We start from the raw sequence: 21,587 nt of genomic DNA, 5'->3' as shown, positions 1-21,587 counted from the left end.
TTGTCAAGGTAAATCCCATACATTTTAAAAGCGTGACTTCCTAGGGCTGGATGGGAAAATAAGAAGCTTTGAACCTATCACCAGAATCAATTGTACAGATGTCTTCATTTCCTTGGATAGTAACTCTCATAGGAAGATCTGTCTCCTCTTTTCTGCTAGTCTTTCATGTTCTAATCAAGAGTATGAATCTGCAGGTCAGTGGCTGAGTAGCTTGGGCTGAGCACAGAATAGTGTTTTTGTAGTTCTCACCAGCCTTGTTTATTCTTAGATTAGGCTCATTGGTAGCTCAGACCTCGTAGTCCTGCTGATATTTAGCAGAGTCCTGCATATATTCTTCTGTAATGTAAGACTAATGTTTCAAAAACTGAGAGTTGGCCCTGTCTCTACAAATTAAAAAAATTATTACTTAAAAAATTATACATAGATGTATGCCTGCTCACCAGCCAGGCACGGTGGTGCATGCCTGTGGTCCCAGCAACTTTGGAGGCTAAATCTGAAAAATTGAGGCTGCAGTGAGCCGTGATCATGCCACTGCACTCCTGCCTGGGCAGCAGAGCAATACCCTGTCTCAAAAACAAAGAAACAAGAAAAGCAACAGAGTTGGGAGGAGAGTGAGTCTTTGAGCCTCCCTGTCATCTTTCCTCAAAATGCTTTTAGTTGGCTGGGCACAGTGGCTCATGCCTATAATCCCAGCACTTTGGGAGGCCAAGGCAGGCAGATCACCTGAGGTAAGGAGTTCGAGACTAGCCTGGCCAACATGGTGAAACCCTGCCTCTACTAAAAATACAAAAATTAGCCGGGTGTGGTGGCAGGCGCCTGTAATCCCAGCTACTTGGGAGGCTGAGGCAGGAGAATCGCTTGAACCCAGGAGGCGGAGGTTGCAGTAAACCGAGATTGCGCCACTACACTCCAGCCTAGGGTAGAAGAGCGAGACTTCGTCTCAAAAAAAAAAAAAAAAAAAAAAAAAAGAAAAAAATTGCTTTTAGTTGCTCTATTCTTATTCCTCCCTTCAAGCATCTGATCATCTTATAGTCAGTAACTTACCAGCTCTCCTTATGAGTTAGCCAATGTAGGAAATCTAGGAAGCAAACCTAGGCTTGGGGTGGGGAGATTTGGAGGCATCTAGACCATCAGTTCTTGAACATGCTCATTTAATTGGGTCAAAAGACCCCCAAGATATACCTACCCGAAATTCACTTCTGGTGGGGGAATAATTTGGTGAAATAAAAAATGAAAGAGGAACAAAATAACAACCCAAAGTGGCAACATCATAGCATGTTTAATGAACAAAATGATTAAAAATAGAAAAACAAGCCCGGCATGCTGGCAAGTGCCTATAGTCCAAGTACTTGGGAGGCTGAGATGGAGGATCACTTGAGCCCAGTAGTTCAAGGGTGCAGTGAGCTATGATTTCACCACTGCACTCCAGCCTGGGTGACAGAGCAAGACCCAATCTCTAAAAAATATAAAAATTAAAAAAATTTAAAAATAGGAAAGCATTACATTTTAACATACTAAAAAAAAAAAAAAAAAAAAGCTTGAATATCGTGGGAATTCCAGCAACCTGTGTTTTCACATGTGCAGCAAGAAATTTGCCTCGTTGCCAAACTTTCTGTGAAGAGCAAAATTTTCAATTTTTGGCACTACTGCGCTTTTTTTGTGAATATAAAATTTTAATTACCATTAATAATGAACAAAGGAAGCTATTAAGGACTTAGTCATATGTAAAAACGAAAGTCCTTGGGCTGGCATTTGCTGTAAGAATTAAAGAACTTGGCCGGGCGCGGTGGCTCAAGCCTGTAATCCCAGCACTTTGGGAGGCCGAGACGGGCGGATCACGAGGTCAGGAGATCGAGACCATCCTGGCTAACACGGTGAAACCCCGTCTCTACTAAAAAATACAAAAAACTAGCCGGGCGTGGTGGCGGCGCCTGTAGTCCCAGCTACTCGGGAGGCTGAGGCAGGAGAATGGCGTGAACCCGGGAGGCGGAGCTTGCAGTGAGCTGAGATCGGGCCACCGCACTCCAGCCTGGGCGGCAGAGCAAGACTCCGTCTCAAAAAAAAAAAAAAAAAAAAAAAAAAAAAAAAAAAACTAGCTGGGCGAGGTGGCGGGCGCCTGTATTCCCAGCTACTCGGGAGGCTGAGGCAGGAGAATGGCGTAAAAACCCAGGAGGCGGAGCTTGCAGTGAGCTGAGATCCGGCCACTGCACTCCAGCCCGGGCAACACAGCGAGACTCCATCTCAAAAAAAAAAAAAAAAAAAAAAAAAAAAAAGAATTAAAGAACTTGGATTTTAAAATCTCTTCTTGGTTCATCCAGAAGACTAATGGGCCATACTGTGCTTGGAGGCACTATGGCCTAGATGGCTATGACAGTCTTGTTTCAGGGCCTTCTCTGCTCTTCTGTTCTCTCTCTCTCTCTCTCTTTTTTTTTTTTTTTTGAGATGGAGTCTTGCTCTGTCACCCAGGCTGGAGTGCAGTGGCGCAATCTTGGCTTACTGCAACCTCCATTTCCTGTGTTCAGGATTCTCCTGCCTCAGCCTCCCAAGTAGCTGGGATTACAGGTGCCTACCACCACACCCGGCTAATTTTTTTGTATTTTTAGTAGAGACAGGGTTTCACCTTGTTGGCCAGGCTGGTTTTAAACTCCTGGACTCAAGTGATCCACCTTCCTCGGCCTCCCAAAGTGCTAGGATTACAAGCATGAGCCACCGCACCTGGCCTCTTTTTTTTTTTTTTTTTTGAAATGGGGTCTTGCTCTGTCACCCAGGCTGGAGTGCAGTGGCACATTTATGACTCATTGTAGCCTTGACTTCCTGGTGGGCTCAAGCAATCCCATCACCTCAGCCTCCAGAGTAGCTGGGACTACTGCCCCTGGCTATTTATTTTTATTTTTGCAGGGACAGGTGTTTCCCTATTTTGTCCAGGCTTGTCTCGAACTCCTGGCCTCAAGCAATCTTCCTGCCTGGGCCTCCTGAATTGCTGGGATTACATGCATGAGCCATCATGCCTGGCCTGCTTTTCTGTCCTTGAACCTGCGACTGTTCTCCGAGTCTTTGAGTCACAATCTGGCTTGTAAATTAAAATGATCATTCTACTGGTAGAAGTATTGGATAAGACCTTTCTGGGAGAGTATTTGGCAACAGGTTTAGAGTCAAGTATGTATCCTCATTGGCTTGGCAATTTCAGTCCTAAATAAAAAATTATGAATGTGCACAAAGATGTATATACAGGCCGGGCGTGGTGGCTCAAGCCTGTAATCCCAGCACTTTGGGAGGCCGAGACGGGCGGATCACGAGGTCAGGAGATCGAGACCATCCTGGCTAACACAGTGAAACCCCGTCTCTACTAAAAAGTACAAAAAACTAGCCGGGCGAGGTGGCGGGCGCCTGTAGTCCCAGCTACTCGGGAGGCTGAGACAGGAGAATGGCGTAAACCCGGGAGGCGGAGCTTGCAGTGAGCCGAGATCGCGCCACTGCACTCCAGCCTGGGTGACAGAGCCAGACTCCGTCTCAAAAAAAAAAAAAAAGATGTATATACAATTTTTTCTTTTTGTTTTTGAGATGGAGTCTCGCTCTGTCACCAGGCTGGAGTGCAGTGGTACGATCTCAGCTCACTGCAACATCTGCCTCCCAGGTTCAAGCGATTCTCCTGCCTCAGCCTCCTGAGTAGCTGGGACTACAGGCACGTGCCACCACACCCGGCTAATCTTTGTATATTTAGTAGAGACAGGGTTTTTCACCATTTTGGCCAGGATGGTCTCGATCTCCTGACCTCGTGATCCACCTGCCTAGGCCTCCTAAAGTGCTGGGATTACAGGCATGAACTACCACACCTGGCCAATTTTTTTTTAATATTAGGAAATATAGAAAGGTAGTAGGGGATTGGTTAAACAAATGATGCTATTTCCATTGGATAAAATCTCCTGTTTTCTTTCTTTCTTTCTTTCCTTCTTTCTCTTTCTTTCTTTCTTTCTTTCTTTCTTTCTTTCTTTCTTTCTTTCTTTCTTTCTTTCTCTCTCTCTCTCTTTCTTTCTTTCTCTCTCTCTTTCTTTCTTTTCTTTTCTTTTTCTTTCTTTCTTTCTTTCTTTTTCCTTCCTTCCTTCTCTTTCTTTCTTTCTTTTCTTTCCCTCCCTCCCTCCCTCCTTTCTTTCTCTCTTTCTCTCTCTTTTCTCCCTTCCTTCCTTCCTTCCTTCCTTCTTCTTTTCTTTTCTTTTCTCTTTTCTTTTCTTTCTTTCTTTTCTCCTTTGTTTTTGTTTTTGAGACAGAGTCTCACTCTGTTACCTAGGCTGGAGTGCAGTGATGTGATCTCAGTTCACTGCAACCTCCGCCTCCTGGGTTCAAGCGATTCCCCTGCCTCAGCCTCCTGAGTAACTGGGGAGTACAGGCACCTGCCATCATGCCTGACTAATTTTTGTATTGTTTTTATTTTTATTTTTTTTGAGAAGGAGTCTCACTCTGTTGCCCAAGCTAGAGTCCAGTGGCATAATCTCAGCTCATTGCAACCTCTGCCTCCTGGGTTCAAGTGATTCCCCTGCCTCAGCCTCTTGAGTATCTGGAATTACAGGCACCCGCCACAACACCTGGCTAATATTTGTATTTTTAGTAGAGATGGGTTTTCACCATGTTGACCAGGCTGGTCTTGAACTCCTGACCTCAGGTGATCTGCCCGCCTCGGCCTCCCAAAGTTCTGGGATTATGAGGCGTGAGTCACCGTGCCCAGCCAATTTTCGTATTTTTAGTAGAGATCGGCTTTCACCATGTTGGCCAGGCTGGTCTCCAACTCCTGACCTCAGGTGATCTGCCTGTCTTGGCCTCCCAAAGTGCTGGGATTACAGGTGTGAGCCACCGTGCCAGGCTGTTTTCATTATACAGATGATAATGAGACTTACTGATACAGAAAAATTGTTCCCAAGGCTAATTTTTAATTGTAATTTTTAAAAGTAGGGCAGGTTGTATGTGGTGGTTCATGCCTGTAATCCCAGAACTTTAGGCAGATTAGAAGTTTGAGGCCAGCCTGGGCAATGGGACAAAATTTTTTGTCCCTACAAAAAATACAAAAAGGAGCTGGGCATGGTACTGTGCACCTGTAGTCTTAGCTCCTCAGGAGGCTGAGGTCAGAGGATGGCTTGAGACTGGGAGGTCAAGGCTGCAGTGAGCCATTATTATGTCTCCACACTCTAGCCTGGGTGGCAGAGAAAGACCCTGTCTCAAAAAATAAAAAAAAGGTAGAGCATTTAAGGGTATGCATAGTATAATCTTTTGTATATAAAGATGTCTGCCTATTCATAGAAAATGGCTAGAAGTATATATAATACAATGCTACTAGTAATTGTCTTTTTGTACTATTAAGAATTTTTCTGAAATGTCTACAATAAACATATATGACTTCTGTAAAAAAGAAAAAAGTATTTACAAATACTTGAAACAGGAAAGATTACTTTGGCAGCATTTATAAGAATGAATGAGAGAGACTGGATGAGAGATTGTTGTAGTGGTTCAGGAAAATGGCAATGTAAGTAAGAACCAAGGTCATGGTGTGGATGGAGAAGGAAAAGCTGACTGAAGACATATTCAGCAGTCCTATGAGAACTGTAAACACATACCACACCTTCAAGTCAGTAATAAAATTGGTCTTTCAAAAGAGCCAGCATGATTTTTCCATATCCTTAAAGTATCTTCAAATATGCGTTTGAAGAAGCTCAGGGTTTTGGCTTTCTAGCTTGTTTAGCTACATTAATGGACATACAGTTGAGCAAAAAGGAGAATATGAGAAAAGGATCAGACTGTGGAAGAAGATAAAAAATTCAATTTTGCATGTGTGCAGTTTGAAGGGCTTATGGGAGATGTACTAAGAGCTGAGTAGAGGATGCCGGGGCACAAGGAGTCCACTGAGAAGACTGAAGAGGCGTAGTGTGCCCGAACAGCCCAGAATGGGCTAGTCTGGGTTGAAAGCCTGGCAAGAATGACCAGTTGGACAAGTTTGAGGTTGCTTTCATTTCAGCTTGCTGTGAAACCTGCAAGTAATCAGCACAACAGGCACAGGAAATGAGAATAATAAAAGCGAATGAGTACACTCTGGAGGTTCTTCTGCCTCATCATGGAGTCGTAACCAAAGTTCAAGGGTCAGTGCAGCCTTTCTCAAGTCTGATCTTCAATTCATTGTTTTTCAGGTGGGGAAAGCCCTCAAGAGTCTAAGTTAAGGCACTGAAGGCCACTTTATTCCTTGCTGTGCCATAGGCACATGTTCCTGTGTTTTCTTTTCTTACTGCCTCTTCACTGGCGTCAGGGCCTCCTATGGTATATCAAGATGGTCAGAGAGACCAGAGGAAGAAGTCAAAGGAAGAGAGAATATCAGGGAAGAAATTGTCAACAATAGCAGCTGCCAGAGAAGTCAAGAAATATAAGTACTGAAAAGTTCCTGTGACATTTGGCAAGGTACAGGCTATTTGCAGCCATATGTGTAGAGTACCACCAAGCTCAGATTCCCATGAAAGTCATTTTCATTCTCATGAAATAAAATCAAAGTGATTTTTTGCTTTCCTTTTTTTTTTTTTTTTTTTGAGATGGAGTCTTGCTTTGTCTCTCAGGCTGGAGTACAATGGCGCAATCTCAGCTCACTGCAATCTCTGCCTCCCAGGTTCAAGCGATTCTTCTGCCTCAGCCTCCTGATTAGCTGGGACTATAGGCATGCGCCACCATGCCCAGGTAATTTTTGTATTTTTAGTAGAGATGGGATTTTGCCGTGTTGGCCAGACTGGTCTCCAACTCCTGACCTCAGGTGATTCACCCGCCTCGGCCTCTTGAAGTGCTGGGATTATAGGTGTGAGCCATCACCCCTGGCCTGATTTTTAGCTTTCCTATTTGACTTTTAATTGAAACTTCAGCAAAAATTACTGTTGTCAGCAAAGTGTTAGTAAAGCCTGTATCTAGATTCTCTAGCAGTTTGGGATAAGATGATTCTATGAGTTGGTGATCTGTAGAGTGTTAGGAGAATGCCGGTAGCACAAATGTCTCTTGGCCTTACCTACTGGTGAAGACAAATGTGACATTTACAGCCATGCTTCAATCCTTGTCTACCAGAAAGCCTAGTCAGTCTAGAAATCAGTGGCCCTGGCCTGGTGCGGTGGCTCACACCTGTAATCTCAACACTTTGGGAGGCCGAGGTGGGTGGATTGCTTGAGGTCAGGAGTTCACGACCAGCCTGGCCAACATGGTGAAACCCCATCTCTATAACGCAAACAAACAAACGTAGCAATCAGTGGCCCAAGTTGTTGACCAAGTTGTCTGCCAGCCTTCTTTGGGTGCTGACCTGCACCCTTCTCAGGTAGGGACCACAGCATAGCCTGTGTTGCTGCTGACCTCTTCTCCCAACACTTTCCCCCCAGAATACCAATCTCCAGTATTCTTCCACAGCTGTAAGCAGCTGGAAAACATTTTCCTTCTCCTGGGTATTTATTTCAGGGGAGGCTCCTATAGCTGAGCTCTTGAGCCCTAGGGACACATTCTCTTCTTCATGCTTTAAGCTCCTCTTTCCCAGAGCAAAGGAGCACTTGAGTGTGGAGGGTAGGGAAGAAAATCCTACTGAATTGGGGGATAATCAGGCAACTGTTCTGGGAACCTTCAGCGTCCACATTGTGCTGCCCTCTCTAGCCCACTGCTATGGACTGAAATGTGTTTCCCTCCCCTCTTCAAATTCATATGCTGAAGCCCTAACCTGCTATGTGACTCTATCTGGAGAAAGGGTGTTTAGGAAGTAATTAGGGTTATATGAGGTATTAAGGGTGGTGTCCTAATCACACAGGACTCTGGTTTTATAAGAAGAGGAAGATTCCCATTCTCTCTCTCTGTCTCAATCTGCTATGTGAGCACACTTTCTGCAAGCCAGGAAGAAGGCCCTCACCAAAACCCAACCGTACTGCCTCCCTGATCTTGGACTTCTAGCCTCTGGAATTGTGAGAAAATAAATTTCTGTTGCTTAAGCTACTTAGTCTATGGCATTTCGTTATAGCAGCCAGGATGCCAGACTCCTTCATTCATGGTGATTTTCTTTTAGTGGACCTATTGTCTCTTCTAATAGTCCAGGCTAGGCTTTTTTTTAAAGGAACTGCCAGTCCATCATACAGGGTTGTATATCTCAATTGTGGGCAGAGTCCAACATCTCTTCCACAGGGCTCTTGTGCACATCAAGAAATGGGACTGGGTACTCATTGTTTCTAGATCTTCCCAGCAAGTGAAAAAACTACTGGATGTTGGTTTTCCCAGAGCATATTATGGACTTCTGGGATGACTCAGGTCTGTCAGGGTCATCTCTGACTCATGGAATCCTCAGTTACCCTTCTATAGCTGAACAAGAGAAACACATTAAAGGAGGGCATGTGAGTCTCTAGCACAATTATAATTACTGGGGTTTATAAAGCCAGGTGAATGTCAGAGTTAATAATGCTTAGACTTTTCTGGAAGGGATGAGGCAGCTCCATTCTAATAGTCTATTGGACCAGCTTCATTTGGGGCCTTAAACCAAAGTAATACAAATATCTGTATCTTTTTACATCTGTCACTGTTTATTATTTGGTTTTCCATCTGGCCTGCTCTGAAGCAGGAGGGGAAGAGAGCACAGAGGGAAATCATGAGCTCTTTGGAGGAATAGTGCCAGATATTAAATCTATAAACAAAATAGATTGAACTGGAAAGAATGAGTCAGAGACAAAGGAAGCGGTAAAACCAGTGAATATCACCCTAGAAAATATCACCTGAAAGTGCTGGCAGCATCTTCCTGGTGTATTTGTGATTGTCCCTGTGGTGGATGCCTTTAAATCCGATCAGCACAATTTGGTGCCTGAACTGCTTGTGCTTCACAGCTCTCTGTTGGGGTCCCTTTTCACTATTTCCTCCTGTCTAGCCCTTATATCCATTTATATAATGCAAGCTGATGACCCATGGTGAGATTTTTCTTTCCTCTGGTGATAAAGATCCTGTTACTCCAGGTTCCTGTTTCAGCAGAGCATGAAGAGAGTTATGCCGATTGATTGAGACCAAGCTGGAGTGAAATAAGGATTTTACTTGAGGGTCCATTAGTCTTCCTGCATCATGCCCCAGAGAGTCCTGAAAACTGGTGGTTATCCAAGTGCCTTGCCTTCTTGGGGTTAGCTTGTTTAGAGGTTGCAAACTGGCAGCCCCTAGGTTATATGTATTTTATTTGGCCCACCCAGGATTTGAAATTAGTTGTCAACATTTAAATATAGGGATATTTCCTGCTTCTCTTTTGAAAACTGGGAGAACACTTAATCTGCATCCGCTTCTGGAAACAATCAGCCGATGCTGACTGGGTCTCTACCCTTTAATGAAGTCATGAGCTCTCCATATCACTTTGCCACAGTCACATATCACATTGCCACTGCTGCACATATTTATGTTGGCCACCATAGGCACTTGATTTTGTGTCCTCTGATCTGTAGGAAAGAAAGGAACTAGTGTTTATTGAGTGCCTTTTTTGAATGAACCACTGTACCTTGTAATTTGCATACATTACTTCATTTGATTTTTAAAAAAAACCCAGTAATATTTAAGCTCCCTGCCTTTAGGGACCATGCCTGTTTCTTTTGCCACTGTGAGAGTGCCCAAGACTTGGTATAGTTGTAAGTGGGAGCTGAAAAGTATTTGCTGAATGAATGCGTGCATGAATGCATAAACAAATGAATAAAGAATTTTTATCGTATTTTTGTAGGTGAGAAAACCAAGGCCCAGGGCAGTTAAGTAACCTGTTCAGAATCGTATGGCCCATAGGGCTGACAGGGTTCAAATATGGGACTGTGCAACTCCAGAGGTCCAGTGTGGAGGAGAAGGGGAAAGACCATGGGTCATTTTAGGGCTAAGTACACAGAAGACTCTTTGTAAGTCCTTGCAGAATTGATTGACAGTGTGCAAACATATTTTCATAAGTACAAGCTTCCAGAATAGTGCATGATTTTTAGCTTATGAAATTTGTCTAAAACCTACTGTGTATGGATACCTTCAGCTTTGGGATTATATAATATTGAGACTCTGCAGGAGAGGGTACGTGCCAATGGTTTGGCATGTAATAAGGAGAGCAGAATATTTCTGTCTCTAGTTGACTTGTGTTCCGTAAATGTGGTAACATTCCAAAGTTAATTTTCTTTGTATATCTAAGGAACTCCTTCCAGGGCTTATTTTTGTAAACTCCCTGCTGATGGTGCATGGTTACCACTATAGAGCGCAGAGCTGCGTTCAGGAATGACTATAATTAAAAGTGCTTCTTTGTGGGAACCGGAGGCTGATCGAGGAAGCGTGCCCCTGAAAATGAAGCCACTTGCAAAGAGAAGGGATTGGTCTGGCTGAGGGAAATGGGGAAGAGAGTAAGAATTTAATCTTATGACTTAGTTTCCATCCCAGTGCTGGTGATTTCCAAATTGGTCTATAATTTTGACGTCTTTCACACAAGCCTCATAATTCCAAAAATGACTAGGTATTTCTTACAGACCTCTTTCTACCATGATTCTAAACCCAACATATCAATAACTGAACACATCACATTTTGCCCCTGAATCAGCCTTTCCTTTGGTGGCTATTTAGTCTTTCACCTACCAATCTCCAAACTTTGGAGTTTTCTACTACTATTTTTTATTTGGAATCTAAATATGCACACACTTTTCCATAAAATGGATCATCATCTTCCTTTTCTGCCCCATTCCCACCCAAGTGCAAGCCTCTATCACTTCAGACCTGGATTGCTAAAGTAGCTTCCTAGCGGGGCTCTCAGCTTCTAGGCTCTTTCCGCTTTAATATCCCCGCACACTACTTCCAATTTATCTTACTCAAATCCTGTTTTCATGTCCCTTTCAACATTCCAAATCCATATTATCTTCTAGCAGCTTAGAGTAGCTTTTCCCAAAGTATGTTATGTGAAACTTTAGTTCCATGGTAGATTAATAGGTGTTAAGTAAAAACTGGCATTGTGATCAAATGCCAGAATTGACAAAGTTATAAACCATTTCTTTCCTGCAGGATGATTCATAACTTTGATGTGTTAATATGCCTTAGTATGCAGTATTTTCCAAGACATGAATTTTCACAGAGCCTGTTTTGGTGGAGTATTTAATTGGCCTAGGTCTTCATAAACTACATTTTGTGTCTTAGTCTATTTTGGGTTGCTGTAACCACAAACTGGGTAACTTGTAAACAATTGAAATTTATTTGACTCATGGTTCTTGAGGCTGGAAAGTCCAAGAGCATGGCACTGGCATCTGGTGAGGGCCTTCCTGTTGCATTATCCCATGGCAGAAGGGGGAATGGTAAGCAAGCATGCAAGACACAGAGAGAAAATTGGGCCAAACTTATCCTTTTTATTGGGAACCCAATCCAGTAATAACAGTATTAATGTATTCATGAGGGATTCTTTAATCACCTGTTTATCATCCTACATCTTAATCTCATCAAATTAAGATAGCATACCAAGATACAAATGCCTGGTTGAAATGGATCAAATATTCCATCTGCAGGTTAAACAAAAGCAATTGTTATGCTTGTGTACATGGCAGGCCAGAGGCCTAGATTGTCCCCTTTCCACTAAGGAGGTCCTCCAGTCGATGAGGCGTGGGCTGCATGGTAGCTCTTTTCCAGGATTCTACAGCCTGGAATAATAAGTCATGCCAAGCTCTCTCTGCTATATCCCAAAGTCCGGCACCCTGTGGGTCAGCCCCAGAGGGCCGTCCAGCCTCCATCTCCCAACACTAAGTTCACTTCGTGTCTCTCACAACAGGGAGGAAACTTAGCATTCCTTGGAGACCTGAAGGGATGCGATGAGCTTAAGAATTTTCAAAAGCGGGCCGGGCGCGGTGGCTCACGCCTGTAATCCCAGCACTTTGGGAGGCCGAGGCGGGCGGATCACGAGGTCAGGAGATCGAGACCATCCTGGCTAACACTGTGAAACCCCGTCTCTACTAAAAATGCAAAAAATTAGCCGGGCGAGGCGGCAGGCGCCTGTAGTCCCAGCTACTCGGGAGGCTGAGGCAGGAGAATGGCGTGAACCCGGGAGGCGGAGCTTGCAGTGAGCCGAGATAGCGCCACTGCACTCCAGCCTGGGCGACTAAGCGAGACTCTGTCTCAAAAAAAAAAAAAAAAAAAAAAAAAAAAGAATTTTCAAAAGCTTATCAATCAGTCAGCCCTGTTCATCCCTGAGTGGATGTGTGGTATATTGTGGTGGACCTTTACTGGGCACTCTGCTGAATAACTGGAGTGGCACTTGTGCTTTAGTCCATTTGGCTATCCCTTTCACCCTGGCATTTCATCAACCAGAGGGAAAAAAAATAAGACATCGTAAAGCGAGAGAAGCCCCTTAAAGGTCTTTCAACTCTCACATCTATTTAGATGCAATTGGAGCCCTGCAAGGAATACCAGATCAATTTAAAGCTTGAAATCAAATAGTTATAGGATTTAAATCTATATTTTGGTGGGTGACAGTTAATAAAAATGTAGATTAGATAAATCACATCTATTACAACCAACAGCAACGAGCTTTTCATGAGTTAAAAGAAAAACTCATGTTGGCCCCAGCCCTGAAGCTACCTGACCTGACAAAACTCTTTACACTCTATGTGTCAGAAAGAGAAAAAAATGGCAGTTGGAGTTTTAACCCAGACTGTAGGGCCCTGGCCAAGGCCAGTGGCCTATCTCTCAAAACAACTAGATGGGGTTCCAAAGGCTGGCCCCCATGTCTAAGGGCCCTAGCAGCAACAGCCCTGTTAGCACAAGCAGCAGATAAACTAACCCTTAGGCAAAACCTGAATATAAAGGCCCCCCATGCTGTGGTAACTTTAATGACTACCAGAAGACATCATTGGTTAACAAATGTTAGACTAAGCAAGTACCAAAGCTTGCTATGTGAAAATCCCCACATATCCATTGAAGTTTGCAATGCCCTAAACCCCACCACCTTGCTCCTGGTATCAGAGAGCCCAGTTGAACATAACTGTGTAGAGGTGTTGGACTCAGTTTATTCTAGCAGGCCCAGCCTCCTAGACCATCCTTAAACATCAGTAGACTTTGAGCGGTATGTGGATGGGAGCAGCTTTGCCAACCCCTGCAAAGTGACTCTGAAGAAGACGACAAGCCCTAGTCACACCCGGAAGCTGACTGGTCCACGCACGGCCGAAGCATGAGGAAACTCATCACGGGACTCATTTTCCTTAAAATTTGGAGTTTTACAGTAAGGACTTCAACTGACCTTCCTCAGACTAAGGACTGTTCCCAGTATATACATCAAGTCACTGAAGTAGGACAAAAGATTGCTACAGTCCTATTATTTTATGGTTATTATAAGCGTACCAGGACTCTGAAAGAAACTTGTTTGTTTAATACTATTCTATCCAAGGTATGTAGCCCAGTCTCTAAATGTTATGTGTGTGGAAGAACTGTAATAGGAGATCAGTGGCCATAAGAAGCCTGAGAATTAGTGCCTACAGACCCAGTTCCTGATGAATTCCTGGCCCTAAAGAATCACCCTGATCATTTCTAGGTTCTAAAAGTCTCAATTATTGGACAATATTATATTCTGGAACAGTTTAAACATTATCTGTTTAAAAGGAAAGAATTCACTCATTCTGTAGGATGACTTAGTTGGCTAGGGCAAAAACGGTATAATGGTACCACAAAAACAGTTACATGGTGGAGTTCAAACCATACAGATAAAAATCCATTCAGTAAATTTCCAAAGTTGCAGACTGTTTGGGCCCATGCAGAATCCCACCCGGACTGGATGGCCTCCACTGGGCTATACTGGATATGTAGACATAGAGCCTATGCTAAGCTGCCTGACCAGTGGACAGGTAGTTGTGTTATTTGCACTATTAAACCATCTGTCTTCCTACTGGTCATAAAAACAGGTGAACTCCTGGGCTTCCCTGTCTGTGCTTCCCATGAAAATCAAAACGTAGCCATAGGTAATTAAAAAGATGATGAATGGCCTCCTAAAAAATCATACAATATTATAGGCCTGCCACTTAGGTACAAGATGGCTCATGGGGATACTGGACCCCCATTTACATGCTCAACTGAATCACACAGTTGCAAGCTGTTTTAGAAATCACTAATAAAACCGGTCAAGCCTTGACTATCCTGGCCCGGCAAGAAACTCAGATAAGAAATGCTATCTATCAAAATAGATTGGCTCTCGACTACTTGCTAGCAGCTGAAAGAGAGGTCTATAATAAATTTAACTTTACTAATTACTGTTTACACATAGATAATCAAAGGCAAGTAGTTAAAGACATAGTTAGAAATATGACAAAACTGGCACATGTGCCTGTACAAGTGTAGCACGGATTCCACCCTGAAGCCATGTTTAGAAGGTGGTTCCCAGCACTAGGAGGATTTAAAACTCTTATAATAGCAGTTATAATAGTAATAGAAACCTGCTTACTGCTCCCTTGTTTGCTACCTGTACTTCTTCAAATGATAAAAAGCCTCATCACTACCTCAGTTCACCAGAATGCGTCAACACAAGTGTACTATATGAATCACTATCAGTCTATTGCACAAAAAGACATAAGTATCGAAAATAAGAGTGAGAACTCCCACTAAATAAAAAAGTGAGAATCTCAAAGGGGGGAAATGAGGGAAGAGAGAGAGAGCGACCCTCTCATATTGTTTTATATTGTTTTATGCTCAGAAAAGGAAAGAGAAGCAAAACTAAAGGCAGGTAGCCCGGTGCCTAGGAACCAGACCCGAAACCAGGCCTGGGACTGCCTGACCTAAGCCTGGTAGTTAAAATTCGACCCCTAACCTAGCAACTGATGTTACCTATAGATTCCAGACATTGTATGGAAAGACATTGTGAGACCTCCCATTCTGTTCTGTTTCACTGTGACCACCAGTGCTTGCAACTGCTGTCATGTACCCCCTGGCTTGCTCAATCGATCACGACCCTCTCACGTGGACCCCTTAGAGTCGTGAGCCCTTAAAAGGGACAGAAGTTGAGCACCTGAAGAGCTCAGATTTTAAGATGCTAGCCTGCCGATGCTCCCAGCTGATTAAAGCCATTCCCTTCACTATCTCGGTGTCTGAGGGGTTTTGTCCGCGGCTTGTCCTGCTACACTAGTACAACACATATCACACTATATTATATTTTTCATGTGTCTCTCTACTGCCTCAGCCCTTGGGTGCTCTAGTTTCAGGAATCATGGATTTCCTGTTTATAGGACCTGGCTGAATAAATGATAATTGAATATAATTGAAATTGAATTACACAGTTGCAAGGTACATTCAATCACATTCTTATTTAAATTTTTTTAAAAAACTTTATTTTGAAATAATTATAGATTCACAGGAAGTTGCAAAAACAAAATAAATCAACATTCACACACACATTCTAGTTTGAGTCTTACGGGAATCATCCTGTGAAGTATTAGTGTTGGTATCATGTTAAATGGTATTAATATTAATATTAAAATATGAGGAAACAGAGGCTCAGTATCCTGAGAATTTCTTTGCAATTGGTGATGCTAAAGGGATGTTTGTGAGGTGATTGCTATTCCTTGCATTTCTTTACAATTTCTGCCATGTTTTCTTCTTGAAGGCAGAGCCCAAGTTTTATCCCAGTATGAGGCATAGCAGGTGGGAGATACTCAGTAATTGTTGATTTGAATTTAATTTTCACTTATATATGTTAGAAGTTATGTTGAGTACCACTCTAGGGGAATGTTTAAAATTGCTTATGATTAAGTCTACCAAATGTACCCTCATTCTTTTATCACAGATTGGATGCTTACAGAGAGAAAGAGAGGGAGAGAGAGTGGGAGAAAGTAAGAAAGGGAGAGAGAGAAATCTTTGAGAAAAGAAAGACATGGGAAATTGCTAGGTAACCCAACCCTGTCTGAAGAGAGAATTGTTTCTTTGTGCCACCACTGGAGAAATGCAGGACTGTTATGTGAGGAGCAGTTTTGCTTTTTGTGTATCAGGTAAGGCAGAAAGGAGAGGAGTAGGGTTCAAGACAAGGAGGAATTAGAAGGGGCCAAGTGATTGAAATCAAAAAAGGGAACAGACCAAGAAATATGAGAAATCTAGAGGAAGGAAAGGTTGAGAGGGTGTAATGTTGATAGCATTTAAAAGGGAGTAGGGAATGCAAAGTGACCTGCTGTGAAGGAGCCCTAAGATACCATCTGAATTCTTTTTCCTGTGAGATACTTTCTCTTGAAAAGAATTCTCAGCATCCAACCCTAAACACCACTACAGTATTTTTTGGGTGTAGTTGCTTTTAACAAGTCACATAGCTTTATACCAGGGAGTCTGATGGCTTTATCATTGTTTGCATTCTTCCTTTCCAAGGGTAATAACAAGCTTTAAAAAGTAGACTACAATTTCAATTTAATAATTTGATTAATCTTTGATAATATTCTAGTTTTTATAAAACTAAAATATGCTAAGTCATTCTGTCAAGAAGCTAGGGTAATTTTTTCCCCTGCCATCGTGGTTGTGAATGTTGGTAAGGAATTACACCTATATGCAAGAAACATCTCTTGGTATAGTGGGTTCCATATCATGTTTTAAGCTAATATGATTTTCTAGTGTGGAGCCACTTGAGTCTGAATAAAAATGACAGCTACGGGAACAAATTGTCGTATTCTCCTTGCAGCAAGTTCCATTTGCTCACGAATCTGTTATTATTGAAGAAGCGTTTAGTTGTAGGTAAATGACCCTTGCCTTCTGTCTTTAATTGAAACTCAGCCTGCCACAGTTAATATGTTTCATGAGTCAGTAAAGCTTGGAAGAAAATCCTAATGTGTTTTTAAAAGCAAAGGAAAAAAATTAATTGGTTTCAGCACACATTTTTCTATGCAAACAGTTCCTTGCTTTTATATAGAAAAAACTCTCTTGACATTCTTTTTTTTGCATAATTTTCTGCACTGTCTCATCAGTATCTGTTCAGTTGCACATAGTTGTGTTTTGAGAAGAAGAAACCTTTGGTCTATTTGGAAGGGAGTATGAGAACTATAATCACTCTCTAACCGTGGAATTTGGGCTTGATCTGTGCACTAGGAGAGGAGATACAAGATAACCTCACTGAAGCTGGGTGCAGTGGCTCATGCCTGCAATCCCAGCACTTTGGAAGGCCAAGGCAGGTGGATCACTTGAGGTTAGGAGTTCAAGATCAGCTTGGCCAACATGGTGAAACCCTGTCACTACTAAAAATACAAAAATTAGTTAGGTGTGGTGGTGCACACCTGTAGTCCCAGCTACTCGGGAGGCTGAGGCACGAGAATTGTTTGAACCTGGGAGGCGAGTTTGCAGTGAGCCAGGATGGCACCACTGCACTCCAGCCTGTGTGACAGAGTGAGACTCCATCTCAAAATAATAATAGTAATAACCTCAATGAAAAGGCTTGTATCACATTGAATAACTTTAATATTTCTTCATAGCATTGGCCCAGCATAGGCACCTCAATGACTTGAGATCTTCTTTCATTTTGTAAATTCAAGTTGTATCAATTAGCTATTGCTCTATAACAAATAATCCCACAACTTAGTGGCTTAATTAACAACAGTGTATTACTTTTCACTGTATATATATTTTTTTGAGATGGAGTCTTGCTCTGTCACCCAGCTAGAGTGCAGTGGTGCGATGTCAGCTCACTGCAACCTCCGCCGCCTGGGTTCAAGCGATTCTCCTGCCTCAGCCTCCCAAGTAGCTGGGATTACAGGCGCCCACCACTGCACCCGGCTAATTTTTGTATTTTTAGTAGAGACGGGGTTTCACCATCTTGGCCTCAGGTGATCCACCTGCCTCAGCCTCCCAAAGTGCTGGGATTACAGACGTGAGCCACCATGCCTGGCTACTTTTCACTATTTTATGGGGTTTCTGGGTAGTTTTTCTGCTAATTTTGTCTGGGCTCAATTATATAGGTTCATTCATTTGGAAGGTTGTTGGCTAGGGGCTGGGTTCGTTTGGTATAACAGGAATGTCTAGGCCTCTCTCCATGTGGTATTTCATTTTGGGCTTGTTCACACCATGGTGGTCTTGGGCAGGGGTTCTGAGAATATGAGAGTGAAATCTGCAAGTCCTCTGCAACTTATGCAATGTCATTTCTGCCATGTTCTGTCAGTCAAAGCAAGTCTGGAGGCCAACTCAGATTTGAGGAATGGGGAATATACCTCTTGAAAGAAGGAGCTCCAAAACCTTGTGGCCAAGTTTTTTTAGTCTACCATATGGCTAGTTATCTAGGAGAGAATTATTAGGATATATGGGGCTGGGGTGGGTGGTCATATCTGGGTTTTGAGTCTCACATAGTTGCCATCTGAGCCAGCCAATTCAGCTGAGTCTAGTATTTATGAGGGTAGCTGGTTCTGTGCATGCATGCATATGTAATTGCATTCCACAGTCAGTCCCCATCATATGGCTCCAAGCTTCATCTCTTCATCTTTAAAGTAGGAATAGTAATAGTGCCTCTTACATAAATTGTGAGGATTAAATAAGAGAGAGAATGTGTAGAAAGGGCTTTGCAGTTCCTGGCACATGGTAGGTATTCAAATGAATGATAGCTAATTTTACTTTTAAATTTTCTTATTTTAAATTCTTAGCTATTTGTGTGTGTTTGTTTTATAAGCAATCCACATTCCTTGCAGAACAATTGGAAAATATGTAAAAGCAGAAAGAGAAAAAAAGGCTAATTTCAAGTTACTCAATATCTTATTGCCCAGATTTAGTTACTATCAATCTTTTGGTGAAATCCATTTATAGTTGTTAAAACAAACTAAATATGGTCTGAGAAGTACTCTGTACTTCTATATTTGAGTCCTTTTGGATGAACTGTAGCCTAGCTTAATAGTCAGACAAAATTGAAAACCTAACTTAGTAGTATGTGCCTGTAACAATAGCTGAGTGTTGGCCAATCCTAGCAGCCATAATTTAACCACTCATTGACTGCCAAATGTTCAAACTCCATTCAAATAAGGCAAATGCTGAACTATAACCAATCTCACTGTTTCTGGACCTCACTTCTGATTCCTGTACGTCACTTTACCTTTTTTGTCTATAAATTTGTTCTGACCACAAGCCACCCATGGAGTCTCTGTGAGTCCACTGCGATTCTGGGGGCTGCCTGATCCACAAATCATTCATTGCTCAATTAAACTCCTTTAAATTTAATTTGGCTGAAGTTTTTCTTTTATCAGATGATGTCAGAAGTGGGATCGGAAGTGGAGCTTCTAGTGACCCCCAGGAGCGCTGAGTGAACACGCAAGGTACCTGCAGGACCCACTTGTGTCCATTGATCTCTCAGAGCGGCTGGGGATCGTGGGTAGGCTCCCTCTTGGATTTTGGAGCTCCACGGATTTGTGTTTTAAGCTCTCCAAGTTTCTTTGAGCAAATTTCTGATCAAACTGGGTTTGGAGTCACAACAGAAACTGGACTGGGTCCAGGAATGGATTTGATCTGCAAATTAACTGGCTTGCATGCAAGTTAGAGGACGCTCATATCTGACTGGGTTAGAAAGGAACTGGTAGTAAGCAGTAATATTGCAGGGGTTATGAAATTTGGCTTTTGGAAATTCACAGGGATTTTTGTGTTCTACCCCTTTGTTTCATTTTTCTTGCTCACTTAGGTAGGAAAAATCATTGGCTAAGTTAAACAAGAAAACCTGAGTAAAGTCAATATTTTAGGTAAAAATGGGATCCTTAATTTCTGGAAAACTGAGTTCCTTCTGGCTTATACATTAGGCCTGGGAGGCAGCGAGGTCTTACCAAAATGGCAAAATCTTACTAAAGATAAGTTGCAGTGGAACATCCTGAATGAACAATAATGCATTGAAGTACATTTAAAAATGAGGGCTTTTGGTAAAGTCCCTTTTGGCTAAGAATGGGTTTGGCACTGTGGAATGTCAACTGCTGTTCTCTTTGGAATAATCTGCCTTGCAGTCTTTGCTGATGGCTGTGGGTGACAGGATTAGGCATATACAGGATCGTGGGACATGGGGAGCTTTTTCCTCCCACCCAAAAAAGGGGAAACTTGAGAGCTGATGGGACTGCTGCTAACAAGTGGCCACCTGAACTTTTCAGTGTTGCTGAAATGAATGGGTCTTGCTCTGGCCTCCCTGAGCTCTTCACTTTCCACACTCTGCCACAGGCAATACTTGCTTTTTTCTTCTTTCCTTTCCTATCTTTTCTGTTATTCAGGGTGGCCATCTTAACTAGAGACCATATGTTGAAATTTATAGTCAGAAGTTGGATTAAAGATGAGGGGCCCATCTGAGGGCAAATTTAAGCCTTGCTGGTTTGATACTGGGTGCTAAGCAGAGTGGCTAATGTCTATGTTTTATCACACATATTTTGCTATGGCCAGAACAAAAAAAAGATCATTTTCCTTTATGATGTGGCTTGGCCCCCAGTGCGATGGTACAGCAAGCTGGGTCACTGGGCCCCCTCAGGGAAAGGGAACCCAGAAGCCTGGCATGCTGGCAAAAGGGTAAGAATTTCTTACCAGTCAGATTTTCTGGCTTCTCTCTCTCTGTGCAAATGGTTGAATGAATGGTAAAAATCACTGTTTATCTCCTTTGTAAAGTTTTAATTATGCAAAAAAGAATTCTGAGGCTAGTCTTAAGCCGATGTATTTTGTGCTGTGAATTTACTTTTCTGCGTCGAGGGGAACCTTAGGATAAAACGTGGGCTTAGGACCCCATAAGCTAGCTGATCAAGATGGCCCAACAAGCTGGTCCGTAACAAACTTTGCTGCAGGTCCCTGAAACAAACAAACAAAAAAACTGGATGGGGTCTCCATCTTGTTTTATGTCCTTGGGAGCTTGACCTTGTAAGCATGTGGCAGTACTTTCTCTTGGTCTCTGCCTTCCAGAGAACAGGAATTTTAGGGTTTATGTCATAGTTAGCTCTAAAAATTATCTTGAGTAGTTAAAAGGCTTTGCAAGTTCAAAATTAACTACCCTAGATCCCTTCTGGGATGAACAGTGGAGACTGCCCCATGCTGTGGCTCAGTGACTAAGGTTCTGCCCTTTTACACTGGTGATTAGGGTTTGAGCCCCTGGTTGGGAAGTAAGTTCTTTCTGGTTTAACATCTGCATGACCTTGTCTATTCTCTTCTCTTCCATAGACTATTTTAAATTTTCCTTTCTCTGAGCACCTGGGAGATTACCTTTGGTAAAGTTCAGAAGCCAGAAATACTAGCTGTTTGGCCTGGCTAAAATTGGGTAATAAGAAGTTTTAAAAGGACTTTATTTAAGAGTGCTATGGTTAAAGGTCAGCTTAATTAAAAATGGATATTCAAGCTCTAACAGCCTGGACTCCTTGGGAAAAACAGGAGGCACTAGAGACCCCTATCTTGGCCCTCTTCTTCCAAGGACTGCACCATAAAGCCAATAACCAATTAAGAAACTTAAAATGTGGCAAATGAAAAATCTTACAACTACTGTAGTAATCTTCTCTGTGTGTAATTATATATGTGTTGTGTGTATATATAAAATAGCTCTAATTAATTGGCTTAAACAAACGTAAGTGCTTAAATCAAGTATTTTGAAAGCAAAATAACTGTAATGCCTTTAGTTCATGTAACTTTAGTAATCTTTGGGAAAT

General features: G+C 42.5%; 1 pseudogene; it reads right to left on the bottom strand.

Annotated features, from left to right (window-relative positions):
* LOC126949001 (phosphoglycerate mutase 1-like) overlaps positions 1-21,587 on the bottom strand; it is an 83,060-nt pseudogene that overhangs the window by 1,902 nt on the left and 59,571 nt on the right.

Source organism: Macaca thibetana, chromosome 2, assembly GCF_024542745.1.
Source record: "Macaca thibetana thibetana isolate TM-01 chromosome 2, ASM2454274v1, whole genome shotgun sequence".
NCBI lineage: Eukaryota > Metazoa > Chordata > Mammalia > Primates > Cercopithecidae > Macaca > Macaca thibetana.
The sequence above is the reverse complement of the archived record's forward strand: the minus strand, read 5'-3'. Positions and strand labels throughout refer to the sequence as shown.